Source organism: Bos indicus x Bos taurus, chromosome 6, assembly GCF_003369695.1.
Source record: "Bos indicus x Bos taurus breed Angus x Brahman F1 hybrid chromosome 6, Bos_hybrid_MaternalHap_v2.0, whole genome shotgun sequence".
In the NCBI taxonomy this organism is placed as follows: Eukaryota; Metazoa; Chordata; class Mammalia; order Artiodactyla; family Bovidae; genus Bos; species Bos indicus x Bos taurus.
Window position 1 is genome coordinate 104710248 of NC_040081.1, and position 18393 is coordinate 104728640.

The 18393-nt window shown below is 44.2% G+C and overlaps 1 protein-coding gene and 1 non-coding gene across 4 annotated transcripts in view; one reads left to right on the top strand and one right to left on the bottom strand.

The window, feature by feature from the left end:
- Nucleotides 1-18393, bottom strand: part of SLC2A9 (solute carrier family 2 member 9) — a 227341-nt gene that overhangs the window by 141114 nt on the left and 67834 nt on the right. The window lies entirely within an intron of this gene.
- Nucleotides 15566-15638, top strand: TRNAG-CCC. Its single transcript has one exon. It is a non-coding gene; the product is annotated as a tRNA-Gly (tRNA).

The window sequence follows — 18393 nt, forward strand, 5'->3', positions numbered from 1 at the left end:
CAGTGGTCAGGAACCAGCCTGGTTAGCCAGGAGCTCTGTGACCTAGGGTCACAATCTTGGGCCTTTCACAGTCTCACTCAGCTTCAGTGTTAGGCCCAAGTTGAGATTCTGGTTCTTCTACTTACTAGCTCTGGGGCCTTGAGCGAATTCTGCATCCTCGAATTCTCTCTGGAATCACTCCAGGAGAGCAATTAACAGCTATTTTGCAAGGTTGCTATGAGGTTGACTAGGTGATATTCTAGCATGGGCCTGGTACATGATTGGGAGCCAAGAGCTGTTGCTTCCTTTTTCCCTGTGCTGTGGTTCTGAACCAACACAAGTGACCATCCTAACTGAAGGGTGGGCCTGAGGTTAGGGGATTCCCTCGTAGCTCAGAGGTAAAGAATTTGCTTGCAGTGCAGAAGACCCAGGTTCAATCCCTGGGTTGAGAAGATCCCCTGGAGAAGGGGACAGCTATCCACTCCAGTATTCTTGCCTGAAGAATTCCATGGATGGAGGAGCCTGGCGGGCTGCAGTCCATGAGGTCCCAAAAGGTTGGTGTTTGGCTTCCATGCTTGCTATTAACATATTTTAGGATTCCCTGGTAGCTTAGCTGGTAAAGAATCTTCCTGCAATGCAGGAGACCCCAGTTTGATTCCTGGGTTGGGAAGAAGATCCCCTGGAGAAGGGATAGGCTACCCTCTTCAGGTTCTTGGGCTTCCCTGGTGGCTCAGCCAGTAAAGAATCCTCCTACAATGTGGGAGACCTGGGTTCAATCCCTGGGATAGGAAGATCCCCTGGAGAAGGGGTCACCTACCCATTCCAGTATTCTGGCCTGGAGAATTCCATGGACAGAGGAGCCTGGCAGGCTACAGTCCATGGGGTCACAAAGAGGTAGACACGACTGAGCAACTTTCAGTCACTTCACTCCGAGTTTAGATCTGCTGCTCCGAGCCTGCGACTTTGTGTCTGGGTCGAATGTATGAAACCCACCTCTCAGACCTGAGCGGGAAGTCTGGGAGTTGAAGACCAGCCTACCCACAATCAGGGACTCCCATCTCATTTCCTCAGCCACTGTCCCTCCTCTTTGGATGCTCTCTCCCCATTGGGGGTCTCTGTCAGCAATCTGATGCCCCTCCCCAGACATGGACACCCCTGGTGGTTTTTTGTGGAGCCCACTGACAAGCACGCACGGCAGCCCTCCCTCCTGGGCACTGACTTCTTATCTGTAAGATGCTAGGCTGCACACTTCCTGGGTGCACACTTCTGTCCCTCCCACCTCTAAGCACGCTCCATTCTCTGCCCGCTTTGGCATGGGCTGCATTTTCAAAGCAATGCTAATGTCTCATTTCCTTAACTTATTCACATTGCCATGCATTCGATCTGTGAAAGTTTCCTGAAGGACAAGGCAGGTTTGAGGTCAGTAAGAGCAAGGGGAGAGCAGTAGGTGGGGTAGGGGGCTGACATGGAGCCCTGGGCTGTGTTTTAGTTTTTCCCAGTGATCTCCATCATCAGCTTTCTCATGACCCCTCTTACCACACTGTGGGTGGGTGCCTCCCAGCCCCCAGGTACCTGCCGCATTCTCATGGGGAGGGCTTCCACTCAGTAACATCATTTTTCATCAAGAAGGGGGCTTTTTCAGGGCCTCACATTTTCACCTTATCTTTGAAATACCTTAAATGTCAGGAGGAGACCGAAGTCAAAAGAAGCACAGAGATTTCAAAAGGAGGACCATTTTCTGGCGTTGTTTCTTGTCCTCAGCCACTCGGCATGTGGACATCCCTCCTTCCAGGCTGTGTGTGATTCAGGGAGCAGGTGTGTGGGTGAGCATGGTGGGGTGGGGGTGGGGGGTCTTGGAGAAAAGACTGGTTGGGCTGCTGAAGACCCCCCACACACACACACAGCATTGCTGTGTCCAGGAGTCTAAGAAGGAGAGGCCACACTTTGTCATGGAGAGAAGCTGCCAGGATCACACTCTTTAGTAGCGTGGTACTCAAGGCATTCTATGCGGCTCTGGCTGCAGGTCAGAGGTTCCTTTGTCAGTGGTTTCAAGCTCTTTCAAAGAACTGTTCTCTGACACCTCTGATCTTTGTGTATGCTGTTGTCTTTCCCCAGAAGCTCCTTGACTTCCGGTGGCCTGCCTGGCAAACTCTTACTTCTTCTTTTAATACCAGCTCAGATGTCACCTCCATGTGGGTCCTGCCCTGACACCAAAGGCAGTTAAAGGACTCCTCATGGATGCTCCACTGGCACATGCTTCTAAGACTGCTCAGCAACACATCATCTGGTAAATTTCTCTTGGTGCCTGCTTCACATGCTGGAGTCCAGCTCGGTCAAGAAGCTGGCTGCATGGAAAGTCACTGCCGGCCAGTGACATATTTGAGCATTTTGCAAATGCACTGCCAAATGTTTAATCTTGGACCATTTGGAAAAAATCAGCCATAGGCACATAGAAAACTAAAGATGTAAGAAATAACAATCGAGGAATTATTAACTCCAAGAAAAACAAAAAGCTTCATGAGAAAGGAAAGTCATCAAGGTACATAATCGTAATAATATAAATATTAGCCAGTGAATTATAACAAACTGCTATAATTACATGGTAGGACAGAGCAAGAGGAGAGGAAGGATAGTGTTGTAAGTGTGGGCTGGGAACTCAACTGTTACAATAAGACATCAATGAGAATGTCCAAAACGAATGAATCCAGACATAGTATTATAACAAATTATTTACGTACAGACATAGTTTTGTTATAAAGAACTGGCTCAAATCATTTTAAAATATAGGGGAATTATCAAATAGTTAAAAGAGTTATAAGGGGCTCAAGGGGGTAAAGCAAATGGACCTCTCTTCCCTCTTACATTCCCTGTAAGTCTCTTGTGTGCATGCTAAGTCGCTTCAGTTGTGTCTGACCCTGTGGCCCCACAGACTCTATAGTCCACCAGGCTCCTCTGTCCATGAGATTCTCCAGGCAAGAATACTGGAGTGGGTTGCCATGCCCTCCTCCAGGGGATCTTCCTCACCCAGAGATCAAACCTGTGTCTCTTACATCTCCTGCATTGGCAGGTGGATTCTTTACCACCTAGCCACCAGAGAAGAAGCCTTATAAGCCTCTTAGCTGTGTTACATTTTTAAAACCATTATCATGTAATATTTTGACTAAAAAAATTTTCAATTTGCTTCAAATCAAACGTGAAGTTGAGACATGAATACGTTTTATTTGGGGCACTTTTCTGGAATCATGCACACTTTCCTTTGGAATTCCAGATGGTAAAATCCCTGGTCTATAGGCTCAAATCCATTTGCTGTGATTCAGCTTACAACTGGAGCTGGTCTGGGCCTAAGAAACCTGAATATTCATGCCTGGGTCTGATGGATGGATGTGTATGCACAGGATGGAGAGGGGGAGGATTTCTGTCAAATTACCGTCATTGTCAACACCAAGTCCTCCTGGGCAGGGACCCAGGCTGCTAACTGGGTGTTATTCTCCCCTCAGTGTCCAAAACTCAGAAAGGAATGTTTATCAGTGAGTGCTGCTTGGGAAGCTGAGAGGTCAATTTCCATGTGAGAGGAATCTTATTCTTCCAAACACGGAGACTTCCAATCTGCTGGAAGCAACATCTGCCTCATGCAATTATGGGAGTACCCTGGGGTTTTCTTTTCCCCAGGGCCCTGTGCCTTCCCAGCTCACTCAGACTCCATTAAACCACACAGACTGGCACTGGAGAAACAAAAGAGTTCCTTCTGCCTGGAAGAAAACAAGCTCTGCTTCCACTAGACTGAGATGGCCCCTCCATCCAAGTAAGCCCATAAGACAGGTGCACAGCCTCTCCCCTCCACCCCCAAAATGCGTCTTCTGTCAGACAGCATCATCTCTCCCACACCGGGCAGTGCAGGAAAGAGGAAGGTGAATCCGAACGAGAGTGGTCCAGCCCCTAATGGGCTTACAGGCAGGATGAAACCAGAGGCGAGCACAACGAAAGGGCACGTCCTGATGTTATCCGAGTGGACCAAAGGCATGGTAAAGGGCTATTATGGGGATTCAGCAGAGCAAGCAAAAGCTTTTGTCCGGAGTATCAGGCCAAGCGCAGGGGATGTTCAGCTTCTTTCTATTTTCAGAAGGGCTGTTCAGTTATATTCCTTTACTGGAGTTTGGAGTTGGATCTTTCTGGAAAGCTGAAGGATGTGGATTGAGAGACAGAAAGAGAGCAAATGGTACCAGAGTGTGGAAACTGGAGGAGGATTCTGGGATGGTGGGGGAGTAAGGGGGGACTTGGAAATATGGGTAATTGAATGGGGCTAGAGGTTAGATCCGGAGAAGGCAATGGCACCCCACTCCAGTACTCCTGCCTGGAAAATCACATGGACGGAGGAGCCTGGTGGGCTGCAGTCCATGGGGTCGCTAAGAGTCGGACACGACTGAGCAACTTCACTTTCACTTTTCACTTTCATGCATTGGAGAAGGAAATGGCAACCCACTCCAGTGTTCTTGCCTGGAGAATCACAGGGACGGGTGGGCTGCCATCTCTGGGGTCTCACAGAGTCGGACATGACTGAAGCGACTTAGCAGCAGCAGCAGCAGCAGAGGTTAGATCACTTCATGGCAAATAGATGGGGAAAAGGTGGAAACAGGGTCAGATTTCATTTTCTTGGGCTCTAAAATCAATGTGGATGGTGACTGTAGCCATGAAATTAAAAGACACTTGGTCCTTGGAAGAAGAATAGCTATGTCAAACCTAGACAGTATTTTAAAAAGCAGAGAAAGCACTTTGCCAACCAATATCTATATAGTCAAAGCTATGGTTTTTCCAGTAGTCATGTATAGATGTGAGAGTTGGACTATAAAGAAAGCTGAGTGCCCAAGAATTGATGCTTTTGAACTGTGGTGCTGGAGAACACTCTGGAGAGTCCATTGGACAGCAAGGAGATCAAAGCAGTCCATCCTAAAGGAAATCAGCCCTGAATATTCATTGGACTGATGCTGAAGCTGAAGCTTCACTATTTTGGCCACCTGATGCGAAGAGCCAATTCATTGGAAAAGACCCTGAAGTGGGAAAAATTGAGGGCAAGAGGAGAAGGGGGTGGCAAAGGATGAGAGGGTTGGATGGCATCACTGACTCAACGGAATGAGTTTGAGCAAACTCAGGGAGATAGTGATGGACAGTGAAGCCTCATATGCTGTAGTTCATGGGGTCACAAAGAGTTGGAAACGACTCAGCGACTGAACAACAGCAACAAGAGGTTAGGTGGCTTAGAATGACAGACTGGGCCCCAGTTCAGGAGCTTTGGGTGCCAAGCTGAGGAATTTAGGCTTCATTTGCTGAACATGGGATCCATTGCCTGGCCAGGTGGCAACTATTAATATTTGCAAAATTAGGCAATAAGCACTTTTCCATGTAGTAGCTTTTCTAATGCTTAGACAGATAGTCCTGTGAAGTGTGTATTATTGTGCCCATTTTATAGATACAGAAACTGAGACCAGCAGGGAGAGGGAAGAAGCCAGATTAGATGAGGTTCCTGCAGAGGCATCTCTGGGAAAAGGCTAGGATTCTTCCTGTAGCAATTTGTCTCTACGCTCCCATGCTTCATATGCATCTCGGCCCCAGAAGTATCCTCCCGCTTGCTAAAGTGGCCTGAATTGGGGCCCAATCTCTCATTCTAATCCATCTAACTTCTAGCACCATCCAACTACCCGTATTTCTAAATCTAAATCCTGCCCTCACCACCTCCCCTCTGTTTTGTTTCACAGAATTCATTACTGCCCAACTTTAAATATTTATTTGTCTCTGATCTGTGTCCTCCATCAAAATGCAAGGTTCATATGGGCAGTGGTCCTTGTCTGTTTTGTTTTCTTCTAGATAGAGCCTAGAACAGTGCCAGGCATACAGTAAGAACTCAATAAATGTTTGTCAAATGAATGAATACATCATCAGGAGACAAAGTCCAAATGGCCTGGGCTCCTGCTGGCTGCAGATACTAGAGGGTGCCTGACCACAGGCTGACTCTGGGTGAAGGACCCAAGAGAGCCCCATACTTTGTGATCTAGGTCTTGGGCAGAGGTTCTCTGTAAAGTGAGAGTCCTGGGCTAGATGACTTTGGTTATAGGCAGACATGGTGATACAAGTGAGGGTCTGGGTCAGACTGCCTGGGCTGAGTCCTGGCCAGGACTCCTGCTAGTGGGTGGCCTTGGGCAAGTTCTCCAAATTCTATGAGATTCAATTTGCTCATCTGCAAGATGGGTTTAATAATAGTAGTCACATCCTAGAGGATTGCTGTGTATTTTGGGGATCACATCAGACAATGGCAGTGAACTCAACTCAGTTCCTGAAATAGGATGACACCTTGGAAATGGGGGAAGTGCTTTGACCCATTTATTCAATAGCATCTTCTGTGAAACTTCTGGGTGAAGGGCACATGTGCCAAGGATGATAGGTGAACTGGCTACTCCTGTCCTCACCGAGGGGAAAGGAAGGACCAGGCAGTGTGCTCGGGGGTCTCACATATGGTAACATACTCCTAATGCCTCCCCAGGTTCAAATCATGTCCAAGATCACTGGCCAGATAGCTCTGGGCAGGGCTTCCCCTTTGAGTCTCCATTTTACTATCTGCACAATGGCATGATGACAGAACCTACTTCTCAGGTTGAGGCTAATTTAAGTGAGATGATGTGGATAAAGCCCACTGCTTGGCACAGGGAAAGCATTTTGCAAATTCTGGTCTTTCTACTCCACTGTGTAAATGAAGGACCATCCTGAGCCTCCCAGTGGGGGTCTGGGGTTCAGAAGCACTGAGTACAAGGCAGTCGAGCAAATCAAACGTCAGGATGGGACTGAGCTGCCATCGTGGAGGCTCAGCCCCCAGGAGCCTCCTCAGACCATCCCTGTAAAGCTTACCCCCATCCCAGGGTGATGGTGGGGTCCCCATGAGGTGACTCAGGACCTATTTCCAAGACACAGTGGCTGGTACATGGTGGAAGTGATGGGGCTGGGCCTGGTAGCCAGGAGCTGAGGGTACCAACCTCCTCAGCAGTTGTGCAAACCAGAGTCGGGCACTGATTAACCCTGAGACTTGTTCTCCCCATCTGAGAAATGGGTCTAATGATGGCACTGCCCAGGGGAGGATGAGCCATTGCACAAAGAGCCTTGGAGGCCGCAGGTGATGTGATCCCTTTGCACACCTGTATTGCAGTGTGTAGATCACAGGGCATTTCAGATCCACCTTCTTCTTGTCTTTCCAAGAGCCTCGTGAGACAGAGATGATGAAATGGCCAAACTCCTGGAGATGATGAGGGTGCATGGTGTTGTTCAGAAGGACTTCTTGAAGAGAACGTGTTATAGACCAGCCAGACAGTAAGAGCTGACTGTGGGTAGGGAGCAATTTTATATATATTCTGTTTAGCTGGGTTCTGTCTGAGACAGGCCAAGGCCAAAACAGCAGGGTTTCTAGCAACCTGCCTTCAAACTCCAGCTCCACAGCTCATTACTTGTGTGATCTTGAGCACATCTGTCCAGCTCTCTCTGCCTCAGTGTTCTCGTCTGTGAAATGGGGATGATACAGACCGTACCTAATCTGTAGGGTTATTTCATGGATTTCCTGAATTAACAGGTAAAACAAACCCATAGCAAATGTGAACTTTTGGAGCTTGGAGCCCAGGTCTGATGATGCAATGACCTTGCTCTTTGCCTGACCTTTGCTGAATTGTTCCCTCCCAGGCATACCAGCCTGGCTGCCAGTGAAGTTGCTCAGTTGTGTCCGACTCTTTGTGACCCCATGGATTGTAGTCAACCAGGCTCCTCCATCCATGGAATTTTCCAGGCAAGAGTACTGGAGTGGGTTGCCATTTCCTTCTCCAGGGGATCTTCCTGACCCAGGGATTGAAACCCAGGTCTCCAGCATTACAGGCAGACACTTTACTGTTTGAGAAGCCTGACTACTGGGGCCACTAAACCACAGGGCACGAACCTTATGACCAAGCAAACCTCCAGAGCTGCTCATCTCTCCTTCATGGGGCTCATGGAATTCTCTCTCCCCTCCAACACCCACTCCAGGCCACCTACTCAGAGGGCAGCTGGGCTAATTGTTTTTCCCTGCAGCTGTCTTGAAGACAGAATAGCAAAGTTAAGGCAAGCTTCAGAGACTGTCTTTAAAATTCCAGATGACATGGCTTCAAGACCAATTAAATTTATCTTTGTATCCCTTCAACCTTCCTTGCTTGCAGACTGAGATACCAGCCGAGCTGACTAGGGGCTGTGGTGCCCCCAGCCCAGGAGCACACGTCACCCAGAGCATTAACCATCACGCAGAAGCCAGAGCAGACAGGAGCCCTGCAGTGACGTCTATAAAGGCCCCTCCTTTTAGACACAAAGAACTCGAGGTCAGGAGAGGGGACCGCACAAAGCCAGTGGCCTGCCGCTTGCTCATACACATCACAGCAGATAAGCCTGGGGGTATGTTTGTGTTTTCAGGAGCAAAGAAGCATTAGAAAATTCATGAACTGGGGCATTCATCATTCCAATGTCAAGAAAAGTTTGTGTATTCCCTCTACATCTAGGGAGCATCTCAGTGTCACAGACCCCACCATCAGATCTATGATGATACAAAGAGCTAAGACCTCAGACCTCATTTCTTGGGAAAGACCATCACATGGACAACCACTCAATTCCATAGCAGACCCAGCCAACTTCCTAAGAGAGGAGTAGCTTTTGCAGAAGACTAAGGTGTGTGCGTGCTCAGTCATGTCCCATTCTTTTTGACCACATGGACTGTAGCTTGCCAGGCTCCTCTGTCCATGGGATTTTCCAGGCAAGAATACCAGAGTGGCTTGCCACTTCATCCTCCAGGGGATCTTCCCAACCCAGGGATCAAACCCGCATCTCCTGCATTTCCTGCCTTGGCAGGCGGGTTCTTTACCACTGAGTCACGTGGGAAGCCTGAAGACTGATGTGGGAACAGCTAACTAGTATCTCACAGGAGAGAGATGACGCGGTGAGGGGGTCCAGCATATAGCTTGCACAAAGTGAACCCAAATGGAGCTAATTAGGGTGCGAGTTCTAAGAACTGTCTGTGTATCACTGCATCTAATTTTCACAACTCAAGTGAGCTGTGCATACTTATCCCCATTTTACTAACGAAGACACACAGAGGCTAAGGAATAATTCTTTTTCCTATTGTTGGAGAGGGAGACTGAATGGGACCCAGGAAGCTAATGGGACCCACACTGCCCCACTGGAAAGCCTGAATTATCTAAAAGAGAAAATTCAGAGCTCAGAAGGATGCCTGAAGGAGACTGGGCATCACCCTGTGAGGAACTCTGAAGTGGCAGGGAGGATGAAGATGTGACAGTCTCTAATTTTCTTTTTCCCTAGTTCCCATCAAAGGAAATTCATCCTGCGAGTGCTCCCAGCCCGCTAGAACGTTTTCTCCTGCTAGAGAAAACATCTGAGCCATGCCCCGAGTGAGATTCTTCATTTCAAACAGAAAAGGTGTGATTTCTCAGTTACTGGAGACATGAAGAGTCTCATCAGGTGAAAGTGCTGTTGGACTGTTTGCGACTACTTTAATGTGGATGAATACGTGTCTTCTCATATTTTGATAAGAATCAAACTGTCCTTTCTTCCTGGGCTTGGATGAAGTACAGAGAGTCCAAGATGAAAAGCTTATAGAAAAGAAGTGCTGTCGTGTACTCCTTTTGACAGGACAGCCTGCCTGACTGCCTGACTTCCTATGCCAGGACTCTAAGCTTTGGGGTGCCTCCCCCTGCTCCTCATCTGCAAGTCCCGCTCTGCAGGCCCTATGGCACAGACGTCATGGCTTCAAAGCCAGGAAGCTCAGGCTCCAACTAGGCTCTCCTGCCTTCTTGCTGTGGCCATTTGGGGTCATTATTAAACCTCTCTGAGACTGAACTTTTAATCTTTAACATAGAAAGTAATAATATCTATTTCCAAGAACTATTACATGAGTTAAATGAGATCTTGGCTGACATCTATTTAGCATCAGTTCCAGGTACTGTTTTGAAGCGCTTGACATCTATTTCCTTCTTTAAGCCTTGCAAAAGCCCCAACGAACCAGGTGTCAATGTAATTGCATTGCATAGGTAAGGCAACGGCTAAGAGAGGTTCCGAAACTTATTTAAAGTTCCCCAGCTGTGCGCGGTGGGACTGGAAGGCAGACTCAGGCAGCCTGACACCAGAACTAGAGCTACAGGGGCCGCTCTGTGTCCCGCCCTCGGGAGTTCATTCTGCTATAATAGAATCACATTTCTCTCCTCTTTTTAATCGCTTGTGGAATTCCAGTACGAGGTCCTTAGTATTTTGTAGATTAACAATAATTATTGTGATGAAATCACAGTCATTAATATTAGCTCTGCATACAATGTGCCAAGAAAGAGCTACTGTCCTGAAACAAATATGGAATATTTACAAAAGTTGATTGCAAGCCAGCCACAGAGGAACCTTAACATGTTGCCCATAGGAGAAATTTAAGAGTTACTTTCTACTCACACAACAAAATAAAAATCGCAGTGAGTGACAAGAACAAAGATGCATCTACTGGGAATTGAAAACATTATTCTAATTAATTGTTTGGAGTATGGAATCAAAATGAAAAATTATGTAGAAACAGTAACATTGAGAAAGTGACATACTAAAATTTTTCAGAATATTGGCAGACCTGTGTTCAAAGAAAAAAATGTATGAATAAGAACAGGACAAAGCGGAAATCAATAAAACTGGAAAGCAATAAAATGGATAATAGAGCTTAGCCTTGCAAATAAAATCAGATGCAACCTTTTGAAAATGTTATCTGAAAGAGAGAGAGCAAAAATCAAATAAACAAAATTCAATCAAAAGAGAAGATATAAAGAATAGGCATAAGGATATTAAAACATAGTTGTATGTGGGGCTCCCTGGTGACTCAGTGGTAAGCAATGTGCCTGCCAGTGCAGGAGACACAGGTTCAATCTCTGATCCAGGAGGATCCCACATGTCACAGAGCAACTAAGCCTGTGTGCCACAACTGTTGAGCTGTATTCTAGAACTCGGAGCCTCAACTACTGAGCCCAGGTGCTGCAACTATCAAAGCCTTTGAGCCCTAGAGTCCCTGATCTGCAACAAAAGAAGCTACTGAAATGAGCAGCTCTCGCCCTGCAGCTAGAGAGTAGTCCCTGCTCTTTTCACAACTAGAGAGAAGCCCACGCAGCAAGGAAGACCCATAAATTATTTTTAAAATTATTTTTAAAAAGCATTAAAAAAAGAAAGAGCTTAGTTGTATGTATATTTGTGTGTATATATTTGAATGTTGCAATGAAATGAATGATTGTATTGAAAAGGCAGTAATTTTAAAAACAGATTCAAAAGGAGACAGATTAGACTGTTAATTAAAGAAGAAACTGATAAAATATCTTCCAAGAATTTCTTTCTGGAAAGACTAGGTTGAGATGGTTTTATTAGTGAGGTCTTGTGATACTTTAATTACTAATGTTATATGATATCATCTAACCTAGACAGCATATTAAAAAGCAGAGACATTACTTTGCCGACAGAGTCCATCTAGTCAAAGCTATGGTTTTTCCAGTAGTCATTTATGGCTGTGAGAGTTGGACCATAAAGAAAGCTGAGCGCCGAAGAATTGATGCTTTTGAACTGTGGTGTGGGAGAAGACTCTTGAGAATCCTAAACAGTCTATCCTAAAGGAAATCAGTCCTGAATATTCATTGGAAGGACTGATGCTAAAGCTGAAGCTCCAATACTTTGGCCACCTGATGCAAAGAACTGACTCATTGGAAAAGACCCTGATGCTGGGAAAGATTGAAGGCAGGAGGAGAAGGGGACAACAGAGGATGAGATGGTTGTATGGCAACACCAACTCAATGGACATGAGTTTGAGCAAGCTCCAGGAGTTGGTGATGGACAGGGAGGCCTGGCGTGCTGCAGTCCATGGGGTCACAAAGGGTCGGACATGACTGAGCAACTGAACTGAACTGAGAATGGGTAAAAGATGAAAAGAGATTTAAAAAATATAGATTAAGCATTAAAAGTCTAGATAAATCTCATCTCTGGCTGTAAGTATATAAATCTAAATAAGACACTAATGAATCAAATTCAACAACATTTAAAAAATGTTTGATAGTGACCAATAAAGATATATCCCAGGGATGTGAGGATGGTTTAACAAAAGGCATTCTAATAGTATACCATATCTAATAATTGATTGTCAGGTAACAAAGAAGCATCATTAGCCCAATAAAAACTAGAAGACAGTTTCCACATTGCTGATAGTCTATAGAAACCAAGATGAGATATATAATTCCTAACCAAGATAAATAATATCCATTTTAAATTGAAAAATTAACATACTTAAATTAATGATGAAACACAATAAGTATTTCCAATAAAACAGGGAAAATAAAGATGCCCCTTGAAGTCAACATTATTAACATAGCCTGGTCAATGCAATTAGACATGAATGTCAGTAAAACAAAAAAAAGGAGAGATTAATTATCAGAAAGGAAGAGGCAGAATTGTCAGTCTTTACAGATGCTATCAGTAATCACTCATTTGAATTGTCTGGATAAACAAATAAGCAGCCAAAAAGTATAAGAAAGTAAAAGAGAGTTCCATACTAACATATATAATCAGTAGTTTTCCCATATTTTGTTAACAACCAAACATAATGGAAAAAAACTCCAGTAGCAGCAAAAAGATAGAAGATAACTATAATTAACAAAAAAATTAATCCCCCTTTTGCTTAGTTAAAAATACAGTAGCAATAAAAATAGCTGAGTGATAATAAGAAAATCTAGATAAAGAGGGAGGCATCATGTGTTTCTCAGTGGAAATAATGAGTTATGAAAAACAATCTTAATTGGGTTCAAACAGCTTAACACAATTCCAATCACAGCTTCAAAGACTTTTTCTGTGTTGAAAAGGAGGAGATAGTTTTAAAGTTCCCATGGGAGAATATACAAGTGAATGTTTCCAGCACAGTTTTGAAAATCAACACTAGCAGGGACAGTATTAAACATACAATAAAGTTACGATTGTGAAAACAAAGTATGGACCCTAGAATAGAAATGAAGGAACAAAGTGGATGGCCCGGAAGCAGAAACCCATGTGTACTGTGAATATCATGTGTAATAAAGAAACCTCAAAAGTCAACAGAGGAAACGCTTGGATTAAAGAGTAGTTTAGGAAAAAGTGACAGGAGGGGTGGGAAAAAGATAAGTGCAAATGCCTCATACCACATTCTAAAATAAGTCAAACGATTTTAAGAATTAAATGTAAAAACTAATACCATAGATGACCCACAAATAAATACACATAAAAATTTATCGTATTCCTAAGAAGAAATTTCTAAGATAAAAACCAGTGGAAGAAATCTCAAAGGAAAAGAAAGACTTCGTTATATTTAACGATATATTTTTTAAATCCACACATTGAAAATAGAAAGGAAACTAAATGTAAAAATAAACCAAGCCATAAAAATATATGCCACAAATATATCAAAAGGTTAACAAAAGCAAAAGAGGTTGTAAAAATTACTAAGAGAGTCATTAGCATTGGTAATGAACTCCTCAAAGACACCTGTATTCTAATCTCTGGAACTGTGAATATCAAATTATGTGGCAAAATATTTTTTTGCAGTTAAAGATCTCCAGATGGGAAGATTATCCTGAGTTATCTGGATGGGCTGCGATCACAGGTGTTCTTATAAGAAGGAGGCGTGAACTAAACATGATGCCTGCCATATCAGTAAATAAAGGATGTCATGGCCATCAGTGAATGCAGCCATCCCAATGACAGTGAGCCCTGAGGGAACTTGAAACAGAAACAAGGTCTGTCCACCATCTAGCTGTCTTCAGGACTGCAGCCACCTCTGATGGTAAACCTTGAAGAAACTCAGGATGGGAAAACACAGGATATTGACCCCAGATAGCTGAGGTGCATATCAAAGGAATGAGTTCAGTGAGCCCAGACCCTTATATCTTCCCATATATAGAATGCTAAATTCCTTAGCTTGGGACAACTGGTTTTCTTTTAATTAGCAACAATCTTTTGATGTTTCTACTTCCTGCCCTTTGTTGCACAAACTTCTATATATTTCAGCTCCTTCCTTGCCTCCTCGGAGCAATTTTCTCAGGTTGAGGTGCTATCTCCCAGGCTTGAAGTCCTAAGAATGTCCACAGAATAAAACATAGCTCTCAACTTTTAGGTTGTGAATTTTTTTTTTTTTTTTTTTTCAGTTGACAGAGACAAAGGGAAATGTGACCAAAGAAAGGAGAGGAGGAGGCAGTGTGACCACAGAGTCAGAGATTGGAGCAACGGGGCCACAAGCCAAGGAATGCCAGCAACCACCAGAAGCTGGAAGAGACAGGAATAGACTCCTCCTCCTCAGAAGGGCCCAGACTTCCTGACACCTTGAATTCACCCCAGTGAAACCAGTTTTTTTAGGGAAACTGCTGACTGAAACCACCTGCTTTGGCCAGATCCGACAGTAACCACTTGCAAGAGTCATCTTACAGTCGGAGGTCCTGGTAAGGAACTTGGAACTAACAAGCTACCACCAACAGGAATAATTCAGAAAAGGTCAAAAGGAAAAAGATGCCAGCCCATAAGTCTTACCAACCTCCCAGAATCCTTCTCACTGGAATCTATCTTGGCCGAGCAATGCCTGCACCGCTAGGTAGGACCCTGGGTCAGAATGATTGGCCAGAGACAACCCAGAAACTAATCCCATCACCATAAAACCCGAGACTGTGAGCCACGTGGCCAAGCAGTTCCCTTGGGTTCCCTTACCCTGCTGCTCTCCACCCGGGCGCCCCTTCCCAATAAAGTCTCTTGTTTTGTCAGCACATGTGTCTCTATGGACAATTCATTTCTGATTATTAGACAAGAGCCCACTCCTGGGCCCTGGAAGGAGGTCCCCTTCTTGCAACACTTTTGAACTTCTGGGATCCAAAAATAAATTTCCATCTCATTTGTGATGATTTGTTACAGCACCAACAGAAAACTAATGCACTTATGAAATATCCAACCTTGCTAATAAGCACAGAAACACAAAATACTATTTATTCTAAAGCAACACTATATTGCTTTTGCCTATTAAATACCCAAGTTATTTAAAATGCTTCAGATGACAAAGGCATAAGACACAGCGTACTCTTGTGTGCTGCTGGTGGGAAAGCAAACTGAGGTGGCCTTTGGAGAAAGATTTGATATGCCCGAAAGCCTTAGATAAATGTATATTCTTTGACCTGTTGTTTTCATTTTTAGGGTGCTAAACCACACAAATAGAGTGAATAATGATTTATGTAGAAGACTGTTCATCCTAAGTTTAAAAATTCAGCGTTTCAATAATAAACACAATTGAAATGTCCAGCAAATAAAAGAATAATGAAACAAATTATGGTAACTCAGAATAATGTGCAACTATTATTAAAATTATCTTGATAATTATTTTAATGACTTGTTCACAACATTGTGTTGTGAAATAATCAGCTTGCAAAAGGTTATGAATGTAATGAACCAAATGTGTTTGTGTGTGTGTGTGTGTATAAATGTATCTGATTGAAAAACAACAGAAGGGACTTCCCTGGTGGGCCAGTGGTTAAGACTCTGCACTCCCAACGCAGGGGGCCCAGGTTCAATCCCTGGTCAGGGACCTAGAGCCCATATGCCACAACTAAGACCCAGCAGAGCTCAAAAATCAAATAAATATTTCCCCTATGACTGATTCATGTTGATGTTTGACAGAAACCAACACAATTCTGTAAAGCAATTATCCTCCAATTAGAAAAAATTTTTTTAAATAAAAAAAATGTGAAAAAGCCTTTGAAACTGTTAAAGTGTTTATCTAGCTAATGGTGAGATATAGACACTTTAATATTTTTATTTATCAATTTCTTCTGTACTGTGGAATAATAGCTATGGATGCAACATAATCATAAAAATCAAACAAGTTAAAAGAAAGGAGTTGAGAGATTTTTGAAAAATATCTGTTTCCATATGGTTCATGTTAGTGTAAATTCAGGCACAGCAAACGCATTCAGTAATGGGCAATAGCTATCGTGCACCTTTGTGATGAAATATAATGTAACACTGAAAATGGATTTATGAGAGAAATGATTTCGATAGGATGGTGATTTTTTTACCATCTGAGCTACCAGGGAAGCCCAAGGATGGTGATTTTTTAAAAAGAAAAACATGAAGCTAAGCACAATGTAATTTCTATTGCATAACAGGTAGATAGAAATATAGACAGTAATAGATGTAGCTGCCTTACCTAACAGGGCAGAATTTCAAGTTGCTTTATTTCCTTTTTTGTATTTCCCTCGTGTTTCAAGCTAAACACTAAACATTTGTATAAAGGAACCAACTGGATGTAAGTCGTGTGTGAAGCGTGTCCCCACTGGAGCACTGATGAACTCCGAGCTCCCACGCCGTGAGAGAGTCATTTCCTAGGCAGGTTGATAGGAAATCTAGGGGTCCCCAAGGAGAGAGGGGTCTGGAATTCTCAAGGAGGAAGAAAGGACAAACTTTTCAGTCTTTGTAGACCAGGACCTGGGGACTGGAGTCGATGAAAATGAGAGGGTAACAGGCAGGAAGGCCAGGGGTCTCCAAATGGAGGAAATAGCCTGCAAGTGTCAGACATTTTTATCTCTGTTAAGCAGCAGGAGGAAACAAACTAGCAATATTTTTTCCTTCTCTATACAAATTTAAAGGGAGGTTTCTCTTAAAATACTGTGTGGCCATAATGACACCTGGTTTCGCCTGAAGTTAGCTATTCTTGAGCCTAGAGATAACCAATGCCTTTTTCTTATGGAAATGTTCGTCTTAAGCTATGCTAATGTGCTATGCCTTTACCCCAAACTCTATCTCCAAGTCGGTTCCGCCTCTTGGCCCAGAACCTACTTGACAAACCAGTATGTTATACTCAGATATTGTTCCCCTAATCTATGTAAATGAAACTATTTGTATGGTGGTCTGCCCTTCTTCAAGATTCAAGTTAATCATTTTATGGCCCAGGATAAACCATTTGGTGCCAAGGTTATCCCAAAATGCATCTTATGGGTGAGGGGCCTGGTGCCATTCTGAAATTTAAGACATTCCTTTCTTTCATTAACAGACTGCTAGTGACTATTTAACATCCAGCTGAAGACTAGCAGGGGGGTACTCTTTCTGCCCCCTTCTGATGCCTATGTCAGAAGCTTTCTCTATCTCCTTCATACTTTAATAAAACTTTATTACACAAAAGTTCTGAGCCATCAAGCCTTGTCTCTGGCCCCGGATTGAATTCTTCTCCGGGGGCCAAGAATCCCAGTGTATTCGCGTGATTCAACAACAACCTTTCATCTTGGGGGCTCGTCTGGGATCCTTCAGGACAAGGTAAGGATGCTTGGAGCTTTAGTTCTTTGTTCTCTTAGCGAACACGTTTTCTGCCATGCTTTACTAACTCTACGGTGTGCTTGTGTGAATGAATGGCATGCCCTGCGTGAAGCAAGTAAGGGGCCCTGCTCTGCGGTTCCACGGTGATCTCATACGGCTTATGGCAGAAACCTGTCGGGGCGTTATACTGACCTGCCAATGCCAAGAGGCACCCAATGTCTTCTTCGGGAACCGACCAGAAATGGGCAAAGCGTGTGGACCGAACTCTCCTTTCTCGGTCAAACTTTTCGGTCTCTTTGACATTTCATAACTCCTTGGGAATTAGAAGTACTAACCTAATCTATCGGATCATAGACTTTCAAGGGACTTGTGATCTATACTGTTACTGTGTACTGTGGCTTAGGTCCCAAACTTGGATTGGTAGTCAAGAAAGTGTCTAGCCTCGCTAGGAATCGAAAGTTCGGAAGCTAGATGCAGCTCTAGCTCCCAGAACATCTCTGAGGTTAAAGGTTACTCAGATTGGGACTGCAATGGGTTTTTTCCTTTGGTAATGCCGGCTCTTAGTGGATCAGAGGAGGCTGTTATACTGGTGTGGTGATGCTTGGAAAGAACATCTCAGTTTTATGTTCGCGTCGGTCTTATTGTGGTCGGGAAATACTCAGGGTCGTGCACAGGCACTCAGGTGACGAATGTTTCCTACAGCAGTCTTAGCTTGGGAGGCATTCCGGAAGGTTACTCTGATTCACCCCGGGTGACATCAGAGGCAAGCAAGGTTAAGGGTGAAGAGCTGGACCTCAAGTAGGGATGCTATCAAGTCTACCCCTGGTACATCCCCACCCCATCTCGGTGGTAGAACCGGGAGGGACGAGTACGGCCCCTGCGTCGGTAAGGGACAGACTAAGTCCGACCAGGAAGGAAAAGCTTTTGGTGTAACATCTGTCTACGCCCCCATCTAGAGCAGGGAGGGACGCCTCCGGTAGAAAAAATGGTGCTGGTCGCTTTTTTTCTCTTACAGATGGGAGCTAACAATTC